Source organism: Paramisgurnus dabryanus, chromosome 13 (assembly GCF_030506205.2).
Source record: "Paramisgurnus dabryanus chromosome 13, PD_genome_1.1, whole genome shotgun sequence".
NCBI lineage: Eukaryota > Metazoa > Chordata > Actinopteri > Cypriniformes > Cobitidae > Paramisgurnus > Paramisgurnus dabryanus.
Window position 1 is genome coordinate 33,530,177 of NC_133349.1, and position 22,311 is coordinate 33,552,487.

At 40.8% G+C, this 22,311-nt stretch overlaps 6 non-coding genes across 6 annotated transcripts; all 6 read right to left on the bottom strand.

Moving 5' to 3' along the window:
• Positions 1–4,216: 4,216 nt before the first annotated feature.
• Positions 4,217–4,288, bottom strand: trnag-ucc (transfer RNA glycine (anticodon UCC)). The gene has a single exon. It is a non-coding gene; the product is annotated as a tRNA-Gly (tRNA).
• A 1,091-nt stretch (positions 4,289–5,379) lies between these two features.
• Positions 5,380–5,495, bottom strand: LOC135728414 (U5 spliceosomal RNA). The gene has a single exon (XR_010525560.1). It is a non-coding gene; the product is annotated as a U5 spliceosomal RNA (small nuclear RNA).
• A 995-nt stretch (positions 5,496–6,490) lies between these two features.
• trnag-ucc (transfer RNA glycine (anticodon UCC)) lies at positions 6,491–6,562 on the bottom strand. The gene has a single exon. It is a non-coding gene; the product is annotated as a tRNA-Gly (tRNA).
• Positions 6,563–7,653: 1,091 nt separating this feature from the next.
• Positions 7,654–7,769, bottom strand: LOC135728420 (U5 spliceosomal RNA). The gene has a single exon (XR_010525566.2). It is a non-coding gene; the product is annotated as a U5 spliceosomal RNA (small nuclear RNA).
• A 995-nt stretch (positions 7,770–8,764) lies between these two features.
• On the bottom strand, positions 8,765–8,836 carry trnag-ucc (transfer RNA glycine (anticodon UCC)). The gene has a single exon. It is a non-coding gene; the product is annotated as a tRNA-Gly (tRNA).
• A 1,089-nt stretch (positions 8,837–9,925) lies between these two features.
• Positions 9,926–10,041, bottom strand: LOC135728424 (U5 spliceosomal RNA). Its single transcript, XR_010525570.1, has one exon. It is a non-coding gene; the product is annotated as a U5 spliceosomal RNA (small nuclear RNA).
• Positions 10,042–22,311: the final 12,270 nt, after the last annotated feature.

The window sequence follows — 22,311 nt, forward strand, 5'->3', positions numbered from 1 at the left end:
TCTCTGTGTGAGTGTATGTGTCAGTTTGTCTCTGTGCATGTATTTGTCAGTTTGTTTCTGTGCATGTGTGTGTCAATTTGTTTCTGTGCGTCAGTTTGTCTCTGTGTGCGTGTATGTCTCAGTTTGTCTCTGTGTGCGTGTATGTGTCAGTTTGTCTCTGTGCATGTATTTGTCAGTTTGTTTCTGTGCATGTGTGTGTCAATTTGTTACTGTGCGTCAGTTTGTCTCTGTGTGCGTGTATGTCTCAGTTTGTCTCTGTGTGCGTGTATGTGTCAGTTTGTCTCTGTGCATGTATTTGTCAGTTTGTTTCTGTGCATGTGTGTGTCAATTTGTTTCTGTGCGTCAGTTTGTCTCTGTGTGCGTGTATGTCTCAGTTTGTCTCTGTGTGCGTGTATGTGTCAGTTTGTCTTTGTATGCATGTTTGTGCCATTTTGTCTCTGTATGAGTGTATGTGTCAGTTTGTCTCTGTATGAGTGTATGTGTCAGTTTGTCTCTGTATGAGTGTATGTGTCAGTTTGTCTCTGTATGAGTGTATGTGTCAGTTTATCTCTGTATGAGTGTATGTGTCAGTTTGTCTCTGTGTGCGTGTATGTGTCAGTTTGTCTCTGTGCGTGTGTATGTGTCAGTTTGTCTCTGTGTGAGTGTATGTGTCAGTTTGTCTCTGTATGAGTGTATGTGTCAGTTTGTCTCTGTGTGAGTGTATGTGTCAGTTTGTCTCTGTATGAGTGTATGTGTCAGTTTATCTCTGTATGAGTGTATGTGTCAGTTTGTCTCTGTGTGCGTGTATGTGTCAGTTTGTCTCTGTGCGTGTGTATGTGTCAGTTTGTCTCTGTGTGAGTGTATGTGTCAGTTTGTCTCTGTGTGCGTGTATGTGTAAGTTTGCCTCTGTGTGCGTGTATGTGTCAGTTTGTCTCTGTGTGCGTGTATGTGTCAGTTTGTCTCTGAATGAGTGTATGTGTCAGTTTGTCTCTGTGTGCGTGTATGTGTCAGTTTGTCTCTGTGTGCGTGTATGTGTCAGTTTGTCTCTGTGCATGTATTTGTCAGTTTGTTTCTGTGCATGTGTGTGTCAATTTGTTTCTGTGCGTCAGTTTGTCTCTGTGTGCGTGTATGTCTCAGTTTGTCTCTGTGTGCGTGTATGTGTCAGTTTGTCTCTGTGCATGTATTTGTCAGTTTGTTTCTGTGCATGTGTGTGTCAATTTGTTTCTGTGCGTCAGTTTGTCTCTGTGTGCGTGTATGTGTCAGTTTGTCTCTGTGTGCGAGTATGTGCCAGTTTGTCTCTGTGTGAGTGTATGTGTCAGTTTGTCTCTGTGTGCGTGTATGTGTCCTATTGTCTCTGTGTGCGTGTATGTGTCAGTTTGTCTATGTGTGCGTGTGTGTCAATTTGTCTCTGTGTACGTGTATGTGTCAGTTTGTCTCTGTGTGCGAGTATGTGTCAGTTTGTCTCTGTATGAGTGTATGTGTCAGTTTGTCTCTGTATGAGTGTATGTGTCAGTTTGTCTCTGTGTGCGTGTATGTGTCAGTTTGTCTCTGAATGAGTGTATGTGTCAGTTTGTCTCTGTGTGAGTGTATGTGTCAGTTTGTCTCTGTGTGAGTGTATGTGTCAGTTTGTCTCTGTGTGCATGTATGTGTCAGTTTGTCTCTGTGTGCATGTATGTGTCAGTTTGTCTCTGTATGAGTGTATGTGTCAGTTTCTCTCTGTGTGCGTGTATGTGTCAGTTTGTCTCTGTGTGCGAGTATGTGCCAGTTTGTCTCTGTGTGAGTGTATGTGTCAGTTTGTCTCTGTGTGCGTGTATGTGTCAGTTTGTCTCTGAATGAGTGTATGTGTCAGTTTGTCTCTGTGTGAGTGTATGTGTCAGTTTGTCTCTGTGTGAGTGTATGTGTCAGTTTGTCTCTGTGTGCATGTATGTGTCAGTTTGTCTCTGTGTGTGCATGTTTGTGTCAGTTTGTCTCTGTATGAGTGTATGTGTCAGTTTCTCTCTGTGTGCGTGTATGTGTCAGTTTGTCTCTGTGTGCGAGTATGTGCCAGTTTGTCTCTGTGTGAGTGTATGTGTCAGTTTGTCTCTGTGTGCGTGTATGTGTCCTATTGTCTCTGTGTGCGTGTATGTGTCAGTTTGTCTATGTGTGCGTGTGTGTCAATTTGTCTCTGTGTACGTGTATGTGTCAGTTTGTCTCTGTGTGCGAGTATGTGTCAGTTTGTCTCTGTATGAGTGTATGTGTCAGTTTGTCTCTGTATGAGTGTATGTGTCAGTTTGTCTCTGTGTGCGTGTATGTGTCAGTTTGTCTCTGAATGAGTGTATGTGTCAGTTTGTCTCTGTGTGAGTGTATGTGTCAGTTTGTCTCTGTGTGAGTGTATGTGTCAGTTTGTCTCTGTGTGCATGTATGTGTCAGTTTGTCTCTGTGTGCATGTATGTGTCAGTTTGTCTCTGTATGAGTGTATGTGTCAGTTTCTCTCTGTGTGCGTGTATGTGTCAGTTTGTCTCTGTGTGCGAGTATGTGCCAGTTTGTCTCTGTGTGAGTGTATGTGTCAGTTTGTCTCTGTGTGCGTGTATGTGTCAGTTTGTCTCTGAATGAGTGTATGTGTCAGTTTGTCTCTGTGTGCGTGTATGTGTCAGTTTGTCTTTGTATGCATGTTTGTGCCAGTTTGTCTCTGTATGAGTGTATGTGTCAGTTTGTCTCTGTGTGCGTGTATGTGTCAGTTTGTCTCGGTGTGCGTGTATGTGTCCTATTGTCTCTGTGTGCGTGTATGTGTCCTATTGTCTCTGTGTGCGTGTATGTGTCCTATTGTCTCTGTGTGCGTGTATGTGTCAGTTTGTCTCTGTGTGCGTGTATGTGTCAATTTGTCTCTGTGTACGTGTATGTGTCAGTTTGTCTCTGTGCATGTATTTGTCAGTTTGTTTCTGTGCATGTATGTGTCAATTTGTTTCTGTGCGACAGTTTGTCTCTGTGTGCATGTGTGTCAGTTTGTCTCTGTGTGTGTATCAGTTTCTCTCTGCAAAGATGCAAATCATATGTCATCCCACAGTTACACATTTCAATTTGATCTAATGTACTCAACAGTACTGTCAACAAACCTGGAGGATGAGAGGCAGATGCTGCAAGGCCAAAGAACCAAGTTTCACAGACGCTGGCTCTTTTTCCGAGTTAGGCACTGCTGCAGTAGGTCTTTCCTTAAACACTTTTATCTTGCCTGGAAGATGACATTCACCTTCATCCTGCTGTGCTGTACACAAAGAGCTGATGATTAGTGTTAATCAATGTTCTCTTTTACTGACTATTATACAGTGTTTAATTATGTATCATTTTTTTCATAATAACATGTTATTCGTATATTATAACATTAAATTGCACACACGTACGTAATGTTTTTTATCACATAAATGTAAAATGTGTGTGTGTAATTTAATATACATTTGCCTAATTACAATATAAGTACTACATCATAATGCACTGTTAACATATTTTTTTTACATTTTATTTAGGTACATAGTAAGATCAATCATGAAACATTGAAACACAAATAGACTCTTATAAAATAACAGCTGTATTTTATTAGAGTTGTTATTTTTAGAAGTTTAGTTTACTGTATTTTTATAATAGTTTGGTTTACTGTTTCCTACCATCACACACCATTCAACACAATTAACAATACGATTGCATGATAATATACATGCAATTTACATGATAAAATACATTAATGATAATGTATACATTATACAGTAAGCTAGCATTGCTAAAGTATAGCATTCACTTACCTTTTCGGTGGTTTGTCAGGCTAATTGCGTTATTTAAAGCAGTCACCATTCGTATAATCTGTTTTAAGGTAGTTTAGACATTAAATATTTGTTGTACTGATAATTCTGTAAACAAATACCTTACCGATCGTAAAACGGGTCCACTGCGAATCAGATAACACTGGGCTTCTTAAATTACCCGCCACGGAAAATACGAAACAGCGCCATGACGTCTACGTGTGGCCAAAAGTATATCGCATCCGTAGTGTTAAGCACTACCATAGAGAATGAATGGGAAAAGTTAAGGGAAGTTAAGCTTAACTACTTTCGGCTCCCGCGCGGAAGACCGGGGTTCGATTCCCCGACGGGGAGAACTACTTTTCGTTTGACTTTTCAAACAACTTGCACGAGCCACCTTTAAGCATCATAATCGGCTTAAGATCTGCGTTGCTCTCATTCTCACGACTGGGTCGAGCAAAAAGCTGTGCGTTGGCCGGGAATCGAACCCGGGTCAACTGCTTGGAAGGCAGCTATGCTCACCACTATACCACCAACGCAGGCAGGCGGGTATTGCTCAACAAGACTTGTGAATGTCCTCAACCAACTGTTGTTTCAGATCTGCACTGAATTGATCACGGATTCAGTCGATTCCCTTTCATGCCTCCTGCTGTTGTCTCTAACTTGATTACACAGAAGCCAAGGAGTACTCTTTCAAAGGGGATGTTGCCCGGCGTGACGCCCATGAAATCCTCGTTAGTATAGTGGACAGTATCTCCGCCTGTCACGCGGAAGACCGGGGTTCGATTCCCCGACGGGGAGGTTTACTTTGTCTCAGGACTGCCAAATGAAACGCAAGACATACGGCACGAGCTGAAATCTGCTGTGCCGTCCCTATGTTGGATTTACCCGGCGCCTTTGTTTAAAGCCACTGAACACCAGTGATGGGAGAAACCAAGATTTCCGAAGCTTCGAATCAGTTGAACCAATTGCTTCGAAAATTGATTCAGTTTTTCGAAGCGTTCGAAACACCACACTCGCTGGCGACACCTGCTGGTCAAAATAGTGTAAAAGCAGATCTGTCCAAACGTTTGACACTTTATTTTACAAAATAATAGCAAGATTTGTATTAAAATATGTTTAAAAAACTTATTTGACTTAATTATGACATAATTTAAAGTGTATTATATGTTTTTTTGTTTTATTTAGGGCAAACAAATCGTTAAAACTATCTCCCCTTTTAATTATGCACGTTTTTGTCATTAAATCTGTCTATAAAAAAAGAGTAAACAAAATGGTAGTGTTATTAGTCAGAAGGATGCATGTTTTATGAACTTGCATCATAAAACTGACCCGAGTTCACCTACCCATATTAGACACTGGTCATTTGTGACCAACTCCCCCTAGTGGTGAACCATCGGATTTTCGAAACGTTTCGAAACGGTCATGACATAATGAAGCCTCGTTTGCTAAAATCACGTGACTTGAAACCGGTTTGAAACACTCTCCGAACCAATTGATTGGAAAGAAAAGATTCCCAAAGGTTTCTAAGCCTCATGAAGCAGTGCTTCGAAAGCGAGCATCACTACTAAACTCATCACGACAAACACAAGCATAACGAAAGACTTTCTGCAATTGACCAAAGTTACGCAGCTCTGCTCTGAGCAGAGCACCCAAAAATACAATAAACTCACAACGGTCCCCCTCCACGGAAATCTTTAGTAAAAGGCGAAAGATTTATGCGTAGTTGAAGGAAAACTTGAGTTATGCCCAACAACCCTTGACCCAGTGTGCTCCGTGTGCCACACCATAATGTCCAAAAAGGGTAATTTCTGGTTCAGGATCCACCCAGACCCTTCCACCTGGGAGGAGCAAAAGAGGTAGAAATACCTTCCTGTGAAAAAAAGACACAGGCACAGGCTACTAACATGTCACAGTGTGATCTTTTGATGAGAGGATTTGGGGAATGAAACTCTGTGCACAGAGGATGCACAGGTTACCTCCAATCTCCATCCCGTTAGGTTTTCAAATCTCAAATAACCAAAATAATAAAAGCCACCCCAAAAAACAGTAGAGGAATTTTCTTCCAAGCCAGGGGAATCTTCATCAATTTCCATAGCCTCTAGAAAAAAGGAAAGAAAGGGCCCCAACAGAAGAACAAGGTCTAAGACCTTCAGCTTAATAGATCATTTTCACTTCAAAAATTCTTTTTGGGGTTATGATAGCTGGTGTTAGGGCAGGGTGTAGTTTAGGGTTAATTTATTTCAGGTAAATAGTAAAAAAGCAAGGGGAGGGGTTGGGTTAAGGTTCAGAATGGGGCAGGGCTGTCTTTTAAAAGACCTATCTAGGGGGGTTACTGATTTTGGGGTAAGGATGGTGGTTGGCTGGGGCAGTAGAAGGGAATGTTTTTTAAAAAAGAAGGTAAAGAAACTTTTTAAAATATAAACAAACACACAAAATAAACAAAAAACGTGGGGAAAAAAACAGGAAGGCTGTCCTCACAAATGGGGAGTACGTGTGTTATAAGCTGCGGTCTGGGTTGACGACTCGGCTCGACGACCCAGTTTGGGCGTCAGATCCTCGTTAGTATAGTGGACAGTATCTCCGCCTGTCACGCGGAAGACCGGGGTTCGATTCCCCGACGGGGAGAACTACTTTTCGTTTGACTTCTCAAACAACTTGCACGAGCCACCTTTAAGCATCATAATCGGCTTAAGATCTGCGCTGCTCTCATTCTCACGACTGGGTCGAGCAAAAAGCTGTGCGTTGGCCGGGAATCGAACCCGGGTCAACTGCTTGGAAGGCAGCTATGCTCACCACTATACCACCAACGCAGGCAGGCGGGTATTGCTCAACAAGACTTGTGAATGTCCTCAACCAACTGTTGTTTCAGATCTGCACTGAATTGATCACGGATTCAGTCGATTCCCTTTCATGCCTCCTGCTGTTGTCTCTAACTTGATTACACAGAAGCCAAGGAGTACTCTTTCAAAGGGGATGTTGCCCGGCGTGACGCCCATGAAATCCTCGTTAGTATAGTGGACAGTATCTCCGCCTGTCACGCGGAAGACCGGGGTTCGATTCCCCGACGGGGAGGTTTACTTTGTCTCAGGACTGCCAAATGAAACGCAAGACATACGGCACGAGCTGAAATCTGCTGTGCCGTCCCTATGTTGGATTTACCCGGCGCCTTTGTTTAAAGCCACTGAACACCAGTGATGGGAGAAACCAAGATTTCCGAAGCTTCGAATCAGTTGAACCAATTGCTTCGAAAATTGATTCAGTTTTTCGAAGCGTTCGAAACACCACACTCGCTGGCGACACCTGCTGGTCAAAATAGTGTAAAAGCAGATCTGTCCAAACGTTTGACACTTTATTTTACAAAATAATAGCAAGATTTGTATTAAAATATGTTTAAAAAACTTATTTGACTTAATTATGACATAATTTAAAGTGTATTATATGTTTTTTTGTTTTATTTAGGGCAAACAAATCGTTAAAACTATCTCCCCTTTTAATTATGCACGTTTTTGTCATTAAATCTGTCTATAAAAAAAGAGTAAACAAAATGGTAGTGTTATTAGTCAGAAGGATGCATGTTTTATGAACTTGCATCATAAAACTGACCCGAGTTCACCTACCCATATTAGACACTGGTCATTTGTGACCAACTCCCCCTAGTGGTGAACCATCGGATTTTCGAAACGTTTCGAAACGGTCATGACATAATGAAGCCTCGTTTGCTAAAATCACGTGACTTGAAACCGGTTTGAAACACTCTCCGAACCAATTGATTGGAAAGAAAAGATTCCCAAAGGTTTCTAAGCCTCATGAAGCAGTGCTTCGAAAGCGAGCATCACTACTAAACTCATCACGACAAACACAAGCATAACGAAAGACTTTCTGCAATTGACCAAAGTTACGCAGCTCTGCTCTGAGCAGAGCACCCAAAAATACAATAAACTCACAACGGTCCCCCTCCACGGAAATCTTTAGTAAAAGGCGAAAGATTTATGCGTAGTTGAAGGAAAACTTGAGTTATGCCCAACAACCCTTGACCCAGTGTGCTCCGTGTGCCACACCATAATGTCCAAAAAGGGTAATTTCTGGTTCAGGATCCACCCAGACCCTTCCACCTGGGAGGAGCAAAAGAGGTAGAAATACCTTCCTGTGAAAAAAAGACACAGGCACAGGCTACTAACATGTCACAGTGTGATCTTTTGATGAGAGGATTTGGGGAATGAAACTCTGTGCACAGAGGATGCACAGGTTACCTCCAATCTCCATCCCGTTAGGTTTTCAAATCTCAAATAACCAAAATAATAAAAGCCACCCCAAAAAACAGTAGAGGAATTTTCTTCCAAGCCAGGGGAATCTTCATCAATTTCCATAGCCTCTAGAAAAAAGGAAAGAAAGGGCCCCAACAGAAGAACAAGGTCTAAGACCTTCAGCTTAATAGATCATTTTCACTTCAAAAATTCTTTTTGGGGTTATGATAGCTGGTGTTAGGGCAGGGTGTAGTTTAGGGTTAATTTATTTCAGGTAAATAGTAAAAAAGCAAGGGGAGGGGTTGGGTTAAGGTTCAGAATGGGGCAGGGCTGTCTTTTAAAAGACCTATCTAGGGGGGTTACTGATTTTGGGGTAAGGATGGTGGTTGGCTGGGGCAGTAGAAGGGAATGTTTTTTAAAAAAGAAGGTAAAGAAACTTTTTAAAATATAAACAAACACACAAAATAAACAAAAAACATGGGGAAAAAAACAGGACGGCTGTCCTCACAAATGGGGAGTACGTGTGTTATAAGCTGCGGTCTGGGTTGACGACTCGGCTCGACGACCCAGTGCGGGCGTCAGATCCTCGTTAGTATAGTGGACAGTATCTCCGCCTGTCACGCGGAAGACCGGGGTTCGATTCCCCGACGGGGAGAACTACTTTTCGTTTGACTTCTCAAACAACTTGCACGAGCCACCTTTAAGCATCATAATCGGCTTAAGATCTGCGCTGCTCTCATTCTCACGACTGGGTCGAGCAAAAAGCTGTGCGTTGGCCGGGAATCGAACCCGGGTCAACTGCTTGGAAGGCAGCTATGCTCACCACTATACCACCAACGCAGGCAGGCGGGTATTGCTCAACAAGACTTGTGAATGTCCTCAACCAACTGTTGTTTCAGATCTGCACTGAATTGATCACGGATTCAGTCGATTCCCTTTCATGCCTCCTGCTGTTGTCTCTAACTTGATTACACAGAAGCCAAGGAGTACTCTTTCAAAGGGGATGTTGCCCGGCGTGACGCCCATGAAATCCTCGTTAGTATAGTGGACAGTATCTCCGCCTGTCACGCGGAAGACCGGGGTTCGATTCCCCGACGGGGAGGTTTACTTTGTCTCAGGACTGCCAAATGAAACGCAAGACATACGGCACGAGCTGAAATCTGCTGTGCCGTCCCTATGTTGGATTTACCCGGCGCCTTTGTTTAAAGCCACTGAACACCAGTGATGGGAGAAACCAAGATTTCCGAAGCTTCGAATCAGTTGAACAATTGCTTCGAAAATTGATTCAGTTTTTCGAAGCGTTCGAAACACCACACTCGCTGGCGACACCTGCTGGTCAAAATAGTGTAAAAGCAGATCTGTCCAAACGTTTGACACTTTATTTTACCAAATAATAGCAAGATTTGTATTAAAATATGTTTAAAAAACTTATTTGACTTAATTATGACATAATTTAAAGTGTATTATGTGTTTTTTTGTTTTATTTAGGGCAAACAAATCGTTAAAACTATCTCCCCTTTTAATTATGCACGTTTTTGTCATTAAATCTGCCTATAAAAAAGAGTAAACAAAATATTAGTGTTATTAGTCAGAAGGATGCATGTTTTATGAACTTGCATAATAAAACTGACCCGAGTTCACCTAACCATATTAGACACTGGTCATTTGTGACCAACTCCCCCTAGTGGTGAACCATCGGATTTTCGAAACGTTTCGAAACGGTCATGACATAATGAAGCCTCGTTTGCTAAAATCACGTGACTTGAAACCGGTTTGAAACACTCTCCGAACCAATTGATTGGAAAGAAAAGATTCCCAAAGGTTTCTAAGCCTCATGAAGCAGTGCTTCGAAAGCGAGCATCACTACTAAACTCATCACGACAAACACAAGCATAACGAAAGACTTTCTGCAATTGACCAAAGTTACGCAGCTCTGCTCTGAGCAGAGCACCCAAAAATACAATAAACTCACAACGGTCCCCCTCCACGGAAATCTTTAGTAAAAGGCAAAAGACTTGTGCGTAGTTGAAGGAAAACTTGAGTTATGCCCAACAACGCTTGACCCAGTGTGCTCCATGTGCCACACCATAATGTCCAAAAAGGGTAATTTCTGGTTCAGGATCCACCCAGACCCTTCCACCTGGGAGGAGCAAAAGAGGTAGAAATACCTTCCTGTGAAAAAAGGACACAGGCACAGGCTACTAACATGTCACAGTGTGATCTTTTGATGAGAGGTTTTGGGGAATGAAACTCTGTGCACATAGGATGCACCGGCACAGGTTACCTCCAATCTCCATCCCGTTAGGTTTTCAAATCTCAAATAACCAAAATAATAAAAGCCACCCCAAAAAAAGTAGAGGAATTTTCTTCCAAGCCTGGGGAATCTTCATCAATTTCCATAGCCTCTAGAAAAAAGGAAAGAAAGGGCCCCAGCAGAAGAACAAGATCTAAGACCTTCAGCTTAATAGATAATTTTCACTTCAAAAATTCTCTTTGGGGTTGTATGGTGTTACGATAAAATCCACACTGTTCAGCTTTAAGAAAGGGTTGGTACTAGCATAATTTCCGCAGAACCAGTCTGACATGTCATTGGTGTTTTTCCAAAGAAGTCAAATAGATAAGGGTGTTGTCGATGTACACCAACACAAACTGATGGAGGTAATCTCTGAGAACAATATGCATAAAAGCTTTAAACACTGAAAGGGCATTTACAAGGCAATTAGTCATGACAGAGTATTTGAAGTGGCCAGTAGAGCTAGGAAGTGGCCAATAAAGGCAGTTTTCAACTCATCACCTTGATGAATTTGAATGTGATTGAAGACACTCCTCAGCTACAACTTGGAAAAACTTAGCTTCTCTAAGCTGTTCTAGTGCTGATGGAACAAGGGGTAGAGGGTAATGAATACCTTGTTTGGTAATCGATGCAATGTCTCAATCCACCATCTTTTTTGGCCACAAAGAAGAAAGCAGCAGGGGAAATAGACAAATGTATATTTGGCCAAGAGCTTTCTGCTCCATGAGCTTTTGCTTGGGTAGTGTAAGTGGATAAATCTTCCCTCATTGCACTGGTTCATCAGGCAGGAGATCAATTGCGCAATCCCATGGCCGTGAGGTGGTAGTTGTGAAGCTGTCTTGGAACAGAAAACAATGTTAAAGTATACGTAGCAAGGAGGAAAATGCACAAAAACATAGACGTGGACATGGAGTATACAAGTAATTTTGTTGAGGGATTTTTTTCTTGAAGGGGACATATTTATCACTCCTCTCCCAAGAGCTCAGGGTGATGTAAAATTAACCATGGTCGCCCTAAGATGATATCTGCGGTAGAGTTCACCAGGACCAGAAGATGTATTTCCTGATGGTGGAGCACTCCCACTGTCAGAGTTAGGGGTCCTGCCATGTATTGAATGGAGGATCTGTTAAGGGGTTGGGCAGTTATGGTGTGGGCTTGGGAACACTTCTGGATCCAGTTGAGGGGTATCAAAAGGGACTAGCAGAGTCGGGAGGAGATGAAGTTGCCGGCTGACCCAGAATCGAAATTGTCTGTGGCTGGATTAGAGACATCAAGTAGTCAGTGGTTATATGTGTTGTGGTTTGTACAACACTCACCATAGGTCATGGAGGACGAAGGGGACAACCACTGATGGTATGTCCTGTAGTTATACAGTACAAACACAGCTCATGGATCAGCCTCTCACAGGTTTTCTTTAAGCTTTGCTAGTCTTCCTAGGGTTGATAGCTGCTCTACTCCAGATAACTTGGTCTCTCATTATAATTATAGGCTCAAAAATTTACTGAATAATTTTGCTCCACTTAATATTAGGACTGTCTCATTTGCTGTTAATGCACACTGTGCACCCTGTAAAAGGTTGTTCTTGTTCCATCCACTAGAGGCCGCCAGAGTTCTGAGTTTTAGGGTATAGTCATGAATGAAAATTAAGACGTCTGCACACTTAAATCCTTAGCAGCAGGTTTTAATAACCTTTCCAAGCTTTCGGTCAAAAGACCATCTTCAGGGTCTTTTGACCGAAAGCTTGGAAAGGTTATTAAAACCTGCTGCTAAGGATTTAAGTGTGCAGACATCTTTATTTTCATTGACTACTTTATAGTCTGGCACCTTATTGATCGTGAGTGCGGTGTTACTCTTCTAAGGGTATAGTCAGGAACAAATATTTTCCCATGGCGTAAATGAAAGAGTTCATCACACAGAGGTATAACCAGCAGGTTTACCGAAAAGAGGATACCGACTGTGTTGTATGGTTACTTTGATCCCAGTTGGTCTGTGCCCAGCGTAAAGCTCGTCCAATGAATAGAGAGATGATTTTGGCTTTGTCTATAGGTTGCATTTCATAGATCAGAGAGCATTGAAGGATAAATCTGTTGCAATCCTCCGTTGAACCATAGGGAGCAGGCTGGCCATGGGACTTGCAGTCACAGTATCCGAATGAGCATTGGTGAGTTGTAGCGGGATAAAGGGCTTCCAAGACAATTTCTACGAATTCCTGTAACTGTTCCGACTTATGCTGTGTTCCAGGCAGGTTTTTAAACCCGTGAGTTACGACTTTAAAACCACGACTCACGACCTTATGCGTTCCAGTGCACTGGAACGGCAGTCAAACCCGTGACTTCCCACCCGTGAACTCATACTAGATCGATGTACTCCCAGTTCAGAGTCGTGAGTCGTGGTTTTGAAGTCGTGAGTTACGGGTTACCGGTTGCCTGGAACGCAGCATTAGTGTGCTCATAATGCTGTTGAAATGGCTTGTAAACCTAAGTTGATTTAACTTCAGAATTTAAGGCAGCAAAGTATTTTTACAAGGCAACCATATGTCACACATAAAAAATCATACCAATTCTTCACCCAAATTGTTACATTTGCATCCAAAAAAGAAAAACTAAAAATCAAACAAATCGAGAGCTATTACAGTAGCAGATTTTCTGGCTATTCTTTTCCATACAAAATTGTCATGTTGTTAAGAGTGTGTCTTGTTTGTTTTATCATGTCTTTCTTTTTGAAGTTACTTATTGTCATGTTTGTCTCTAGTGTCATGTTCCTATTGGTTCCCCTGCCCTATGTATTACATTCTGATCGTTCTATTGTCTGTATATATACCCCAGTGTTTTTCATAGTCTTTTGTCATTTATTTATGGTTGGTGTGTTGTATTCTTTGTTTGAAAGTATCTGATGAATGTATGCATTCAGTTACAATCATTATCCCATTTTTGACAGAGGTGTTTAGAGGCTTTTGCATATGAACTCTTTTTATGTAGACTAAAACTTGGCCTTTCGATGAATGTATAGCGTGTGTGGAGCACATTCGATTACTAATGGCTGCTTTCTTTTATACTAGCACCTTAAATTTCCTGTCATGTGAGTAACCACATAAAATGAAAGACAACCATACATAAAATAAGATGAATAAAATAGCAAAGACTGAAATTGATAAACAGATAGTGGAATCATCCTCAAAGCGCCACAAAGGAAACCAAAGGGTGCTTATCTAAGGACTCTTCTTATTCTTATCTTTTCCCCAACTGAAACTACAGACAGAATTGTGTTGAAGATTTCATCTGACAGGAACAAAAAGGGTTAACATAATACAGCTTTATGAAGGGAATATTTGAACTCAAAGCATAACAACAATGTATGTCCCCAAAAAAGTGTTTTTATTTTAATATAAAATATTTTTGCTTGTTTGATTATTTATACAGTTTGTTCTGTTCTTTAAATCTGACTGGGTGATTGTGCTGATATAAAACCAAAACCACAACAGCCATTAAAACGATGCTACGACAATCTCTTTGCAATTATGTTAGCGAATATGTTATAGCAGACGCTGTAAATCACATAAACTCAAGTCAAATTCTGTCTTACAAATAGCCTTCGTGCCATCTGATTCCAACTTCTCAAAGAGCTCAACTGCCATTTCCACTGTATCTGTAATACATTTTTAAATTAGCAATGAATTTTACAATGCAACTTGCAGCAGCAGATCCTGAATTTATGATACCAAAATGTAATTAAAAAATACAGTGACTTCTGGGACATTCCTCGCTTATTTCTACTCAGGAGTGTGTTTCCCATACAATGACGTAACACTCTGCTTAACTACAGTATGCTGCACTCAAGTGCATATACATTTGATCAAGTCATGTGTTCCCTGGGTAGGTAACCCATAATCTTGCAAGTTTTACAGTATGCTCTACTCATTTAGTTACATGATTATTGCATGCAACAAATGAAAAAACAATATTAAAATTCAATAAAATCATAAAGCTATCAAAATTCTCACAAACATGGGTAATCCATGTCCATAGACTGAACATTAATGTTGGTATCAACAAAATATAACTGTGCTCCTTGCAGACTTCTTTTCAAAGTTGACGGCGTTTTTTGGTTTTGACAACAGAAAAGCATTAGTACTGATTTATACTGTATTATAATTTTTAAAAGGCTGGGGGTAATGTCACCACTCACCCCAGGATGTGGGCAGGGGACTGAAGCAGAAATCATTAAGCATGTCAAATCAACCCTGAAAGACGGTATTATGCGACCCTAATGGAGATTAAAAGCTTCAGCCGTCAGCAGTCTATACAGCTATTTTACCTGGGCTGATCTGACCCTTTCCAGCAGGAGAACATGTGGCATTTAAAGCTGCTTTCTGCTTTTTTACATTACTAGGGAACCCAAGCAAGTACAAATATCCATGCTCTAGTTCACCCCGGTGCCCATTTGTTTATTTACAGTAGTTTTAAACCCAATGGTAAATACCAACCCCCTGGGAAAAAAGCTTCTTGTTTTGATTTGATGTGCTTTATAGACAATTAAATGATACATTAGAAAAATGTAATAAATTAGGTTAATTTATGGGGAATCCACACTGTAAAAACATTTTGAGCTTGTATTTAGAAGTTACAGGAACTCATCACTAGTCAATTGTCACAGGTCGGAGCGGACCACCCCTGTCGTGCGTAACGCTCCTCCCTCAGTTTCCACCCCGAGGAGGTCCCAAAACACCCCAATGACCAGACGGAAAAGAAAAGTATAAAAGTCAACAAGTTTTATTATATATTAAAAACAAGAAGGGGGATTTAAATACTAAAAAGAGTTTCTAGATGGCATCTCCTCGCCACGCACATGGGCCACAGGCAAGTCCTCTGGCCTTCTTTTCCCAGGCTCACACAGGGGCATTCAGGTAGGTATGCAAGCATGTAACACAGCTCTTAGCTTCAGGCAGTAAGATATGACCACTGACAAACACTGATGACAGCACAGCACTACAATTCTCCACGTGTACTCACTTTAATAAAATCACCCACCGCAATCCTCACACTCACAGTTTATTAGGGTCAGTGTCACGGCCTCGGCCCGGGCTCGGAGACCTGGATAAGCGAACGACAGAGGCGGGAGGGCAGCACGTGGAAGCGTAGAAGCCACAATCCTAGGACTCCTCCTTCTTCACCTCTGCTAACTCCCACACACAACAGTAACTGAAACAGACTCACAACAGACGTCCCAATTATCCAAAGCGTTTGCCCAGCGGACTACTTCAAACTCCTCCGTCTCCACTTCCTCTCTTTAGATCCACTTGCTACGTCCGTTCGACATCTCTAACTCCTTCAACATACATGACAGGTTCACAACAGCAATGCAGCAATGAATGGTCTTTCACTTATCTCTGTGTTTAGTTCAGCCCAATATCCATCTTTTCTTTGCCCAGCCTGTAGATCCACACAAAAACGTCTCCTCCAACACAACAGTCGCTGTTGTGGCAAAAAGTCTTAGCTTGAATCTTCATAACAAAAATACTCAGGAGACAAAGGTTCCAGGTGCCAAACAAAAATTACTTTATTCGCTCGAGCCAACAAAGTGAGACAATCAATACCCCTCAAAGAGGTGCTCAAAGATCATTCGCCCTCCCAACATCTGACTCCATTTTTATTCAGTAAGATCAAACACTTCTTATCTGAGATGACGTATACTCTTCTTATTGGTCTCGGTCTGCCACAATTAATTTTATTTGTTTGATGTAGCAAAAGTGCAGCTGAATCCTTCCTTATATCTAAAATGATATATTCTACTTATTGGTTTTCATGGCCTTGGCCTAGCTTGCACAGATACCTTATTGTTAATGTAGCGAAGTACAGCTGGACGAATTCTTTAATCTAAATTGACGTACTCTTGTTTATCAGTTGTTTCGACCTTGCTTCTCAAGATAATTGTGGGGAGAACAATCGGGGTATAGTCGCAGGATCGCACCTGGACTCTTTTAATTAGGAAACGAAAGTTAACTGAGAAAACGAAAGTTTAACTTGGGTGTCTTATAGCCTTGTGTAGAAACAACAGGCCTTAGGCCTAATATAATATTAATACAGCATATGATCAGTAATATACCCAACAAAAACTACTATATATTCCCCCCTCATGGACTTCTAAGTCCATCAAACATTAGGGGGTACTTTTAAGAAAACCATCACATAATGACAGTGCTGCAGCAGAACGGCGTCGCACATGATGTTACACTAGCTAATAGCTTTCATGGATAAAAGTTCCATGCAGATCCTAACACAGACGCAGTTAAGATGCAGCACTCACTCCCTTAAGGGAACAAGAACCAAAAACCTTCCCAAAATGGCACCATTCTTGTTTGTTTTAGTGAGTATATTAGCTTAAAAGAAGGAAAAAAGATTCTTGGACCCTGTACATACTAAAGGAACCCAAAAATGAAAATGTTCAAAAACAATTAATATCTTATTATTTGTAATTAAGAAAAAGAAAGACACATGTAAAATCAAATTCAGTCATTTTAAAATGTGTAAAACTTATCATTACTAAAGAATGCAGAAAGAAAGTATATCAATCAAAATAAGCCAGTAATCATGATCAGTAGTAAATATATTGATTAATTAAAGATTAAGATTCAGTGCAGGTAGAGAGATACAACTGTAGTGTAATACAGCAGTATAAATTCAGTAGTGTAATATATCAGTAATCAAAACATTTAGACAATCTAGTTTTAATAATATAATGGTGATGTGTGTGACTTTAGTGCAACGATTATAATTCCAGTGGCTGCGCAATGATGGACCTTCGTTCTCAAAGGAACCCCTAGCTTTTCCGGTCACCAGGGGCCTCATGTACAAAGGCTTGCGTTGAATTCATACTAAAACATTGCGTAGGGGAAAAGCTGTTAATGTGCGTACGCACCAAAAAATACAGGTATGAATCTTTGCGTACGTAGGATTCCACGTACATTCTCTTTGTACATCCCAATTAACGCAAAATTGAGCGCACATGCACGAGCACATCACCACACCTTTTCTCCTCCCTCAATTAAATTAATATAAATATGGTAATTAGTCCAATTCGGCAAAATAAACCAGCAAGAACATGGCTAAAGCAAGCAAGAAGCGAAATTTCACTGAAAATGAATTAGAGGTGCTATTATCAGTGGTAGAAACCAGAAAAAATGTTTTATTTGGATCTTTGTCCTCTGGCATAAATAACAAAAGAAAGAAAAAAGAGTGGGACAGTGTGTCTGATGCCGTCAACGCGGTGGGATCTGAGAGTCGCACCGTTAATGAATTGAAAAAGAAATGGTCTGACATAAAGGTGGAAGTTAAACGGAGAACTGCTGCGCACCGACAAAGTGTGGGCAGAACAGGCGGTGGTTCAGGGGCCGATGAACTTACACCCTTTGATCAAAGGGTTGCCTCTATTGTAGGAGACACGTTAATCTCCGGAATCGTATCCGCTGATGTGGGAGACTCCGATACTTTACAGGACTGCCAGGAAGGTGAGTAATTTAAAAGATATTTCCTTAACTTTGAGACGTATAGCCTACCAACCACCATTTAATTTTAAAATGCATGCAATGTAGCAAAAAGTACACCAGAGATTTTACGTATCCACTGCTTTTATTGCAATTGCGTGTATACCCATTAATTATGAACATAGTCAAATTACTGTTAACATGTGTTTATTTGGACTTAGGAACCACAGGAACAACAGCAGGAACATCCACTGGCACGCACTCAGAGTCCGCACCACCCGAGCAGCCAGAGCCCATTCAGCCCAGCGTCTCCGGTGTCTCTAATGCTCCCCCCAGTGCTGAAGCCCGTCCATCTGGCCGTGTCTTGACGAATGCTGTTCTGGAGTCACAACAGCAAATTGTTAGGGCCATTGGGGAAATTAACAGTCACCTGAAAAATGTCAGTGACGCACTCACAGAAATAAGCAATTCATTAAAGGAATTGGTCAAAAAATAAACTTTGTGTCTGAGTACCATTTTATATTGTCGCAATTACACGTTGACGGGCCTGAATGGCTTGTTGATTGTGCTGCACACATACTGGTCCTGGGTCAGGGTCATCTGGCAGTGCCCTTACCTCACCAAGGGGTACGCCATGCAAGTGCGCGACATTGTGCAGTACTCCACAGGCCAATATGATGCGGCAAACCTTGTCAGGGCGGTATAACAGCATCCCCCCGGTCCGGTCAAGGCAGCGCCATCGACATTTCAGCTGCCCAATCGCCCGCTCCACAACTGACCGAGTGCGAGAATGGCCATCATTGTATCTGCGCTCTCGATCAGTTTGTGGGTTGGTGAGGGGGGTTAACAGCCACGTCTTTAGTGGATAACCACTGTCGCCTGAGGGGCAGTTGAATAATTACACAAAAAAAGATTAAACTTTTAGATAGAACCATACATGTAAACTCATAACTTACCAAGTAGCCACCCATCGCGCACCCTGCCAGCTTGGAGTCTCATCCCAACCATGCTGTTTGTAAGGATATATGAATCATGGGTTGCCCCAGGCCACCTTGCCACAATATTTGTTAGGCGCATTTGTGCATCACATATAATCTGCACATTTATTGAATGAAAATGTTTCCGATTCACATATGCAAATTCTTCTTCAGATGGCGCCTTTATAGCAATATGTGTGCAGTCGATCGCTCCGATTACATTAGAGAAACCGGCTATCGCTGCAAATTGCGCTTTAATGTTTGGCTGGTCACCTGCATCATATGGGAATGTTATATACCTGGTAGACAAGCGGATAATCCCGTCCCATACAGCTGGCATTGCACGGCTCAAACACGACTGGCTTATTCCCGAGCGGTCTGCCAGTTCTCTTTGGAAAGAACCAGTTGCCAGGAAACCAAGTGTTGTAAGCACCTGTAAAGGAACGGGTAATGCGTGGCTCCTCGCTGTCTCTCTTTCCAAATTCGGACCCAACTCAGCGCAGAGCTCCAAGAGTATAGCCCTTGGAAATCTGAAACGGCTGATAAGCCAGTCATCATCGTGGGCCAGAAAATCATTGTGGTCCCTAAAAACTCATTCTCTCCGGATTTGCCCATTGAAAATGTCCTCTAATAAAGCCAACGCTGCCATTGCTAGACGGGTTGTATCATTTTGCACATGCTTTTTATATGTTCTTACTTAATTGCATAATTAATAGAATATTTTAATAAGACTCTTGTGACAATAATATGCAAATTAATTTATCAATTACAATTTATAAGCAATATCTGACAGCTGGTGGTGCGATAGAACAATTCTGTTTGCCACTTCACTTTATGGCCTCTATGAGTCGCCAACGGGCAAAAAACACGACAAATGTACGTACGCCAGGCATGAAGTTTACGTGGAGGAACGCACATTCTTACGTTTATTTCACTGTTAGTACATCTGACCGTGAACGTGAAAGCTGACGTACGCCGCGTTTTTTTGCGTACGCAGTGTTGATACATGAAGCCCCAGGGGCGCTATCTGAGACACTCTTTAGTGCAGTCGTTGAGATGAAGTTGTGATCCGATATCTGTGTTTCGTAATACGAGTCTATGTGTATTATATGGTATATTTCACATCTTTACATTGTCCCCCGTTGTGCGGCCGAGCTAGACAATTTGTCCCCTGGATTTTATATCTAAAAAGACACCAGGACCTGCAGTCACCACACAATAGGGGAAATTAAAGATGAAAACAAAGTTTAAAAACAAAATTTCTCTATCTTCCTGCCTACTCAGGACTAATGATTTGTAACTAATACTGAAAAACAATAAAAGAAATACAATTATAAACTTCCTCCCTTACTAACCAAACATATCACAAAAAGATGGAAAACAAAGAAACAAAAGAATGTAACATTTTAATCCATAGTTTCATAAGTATTGTCAGCTGGTGGTGTGGTGTCAACTAACGATGTAGTATGTATGTTTAGCATTAGGCCGTCAGGACTTTGGTGAAGACTTAGTCCTGTTTGTACTGCCATCTGCTTGGCAGTTGCCTTAGCCACCACAGACCTGAAGATAGGTAGAGCACAACAGAAGAGCAAGAAAAAACAACAACAATTGCAATATAACATGAAATATCGGTTTTGGTTAGCCAAGCTCCCCAGGAAAAAAGCAAACCAGTTATCAATTTTCAAATCAGTACCATCATTAAGTCTTACTTGTTCTATCAGCTTCATTTGATCATCACTATAGGTAATAAATTGATTCTAATTGTAATAGAGATGATTAATCCATTCAGATCCAAACCAGTGTGAATTTAAATCCAAATTTAGAATTCAGATACCATTTGGTATTCCTCTTGGCTGATCAATATAATCTAACCAATCATAAAAGAATTGGCAATTAGATATGCTTTTTTTATTCTGTCATAAAGTGGTCAGGGCTCAACATGTTCATCAGGTTTGTTACCACCCAATTGAGGTATCAACATATTAATAATCAAAAACAGAAAAAAACATCAAAAACATCACGAAGCAAAAGATAATCAATCGATCAATCACTTTTTTTTTTCAAAATAAAAATGTAACCGAAACAAACTAATGGAAAATATGATGTTACTAAAGTCAAAGCTAAATACTTACATAAGGCCAGGACAGTGAGCTAACTAATCTGAACTACAAGATCTCCTGAGTTAAAACTTTCCTAACTTCCGAGAAAAAAATAACAAACACAGGAAAAAGTCTTCCGGTTCAGCTTACTTACTCACACTTTCTCTGAGCTCGTTTAACTAGACAAATTCAAACTCACTGTTTGATACCATATGAAATGCAAACATACGAAAGGTTTTCAAACAAATAGGTAGCTCTCCTTTGTAAGTGGCCACAACAGCTCTTAAATAGTCATACCTCAGGTGTCATAAATAATTGGTTTCCGCCCCCTTCCAAATGGACAACCACTACTAGGACAGAGAAAAACACAAACTACACAAAAATAAAGAGCAGGGGTTTGTAACAAGGTTATATAATTTTCACATTTAAATACTAATGGCCTGGGCTAAGTTAGCACACAAGCACTTTCACTATCTGGGGAGTGTGTATCGTAAGGCATTTCTCCCACATATCCAAAAACATTCAGCTACAACAGCGTTTTTTGTTTGTAACAGGAAAAAGTTATAGTTTAGTTTTTACAGGTATTCCTAGTTGACTGTACTGTTGTGAAGTTGTCTGCGAATGTCATTTTAGCTCACAGATTAAATAACTTCTGACATATCAATTTTGCCAAAACATATACTGTATTGATCCAAATGTCAAATTGTGATACAATTATTATGGAATTTTTCCCATATTTATTTCCCCTGTTCCATTAGTTCTGTTAAGACATTATCATCTAGTGCGAAATCTTCATCACAATTGGGACTACAGTTATGTCTCATTTTTATAATATGAATGCTGTGAAATGATAGTAAGGCACTTAAATTTTGTTGCTTCACCGAATTATGAATGATTTTAGGGATATGCAATCTTTGTTAAATGATCTTCTATCCTATTAAAGCTAAACTTTGTCATGTTTTTTCCTTTGTGGCATAAGAACCTTATTCATGCCTTCTAATTTGCTGGGTCATAATTTCAGTCTTATATGCAATTAATCTTCTCAAGTATTTAACCTATGTTTAACAATGTTGTAATTTAGCTCTAGAGGCTTTGTGCCTCCCCCCTCAGATAATTTATTTTATACTTCTTTATTACACGGCTCTCTGGAATGCTTGATTCTGATTGGTCAGTTGAGACATTTGCAGGTTCGTTCTTTTCGAATAATAACCGCTCCAAAATAATAACGCATAGCCGGTACTACTTTTACGAGTAAGATCGCTCCGCGCCAATAAAGATCAATAAAGATAACTGTTTGTTTGGCGCCATCTTGTGACAAACAGTGGACAACCACGACAAGACACAGACAGCTTACTGAGACTGAACTTGACAAAATAGAGCATGACAGCTACGAAGCCAACACACAAAAAAATACAGAATGGGCATTAAAACTTCTCAAAGACTGGTTAAAGAGAAAAAAATGGAGA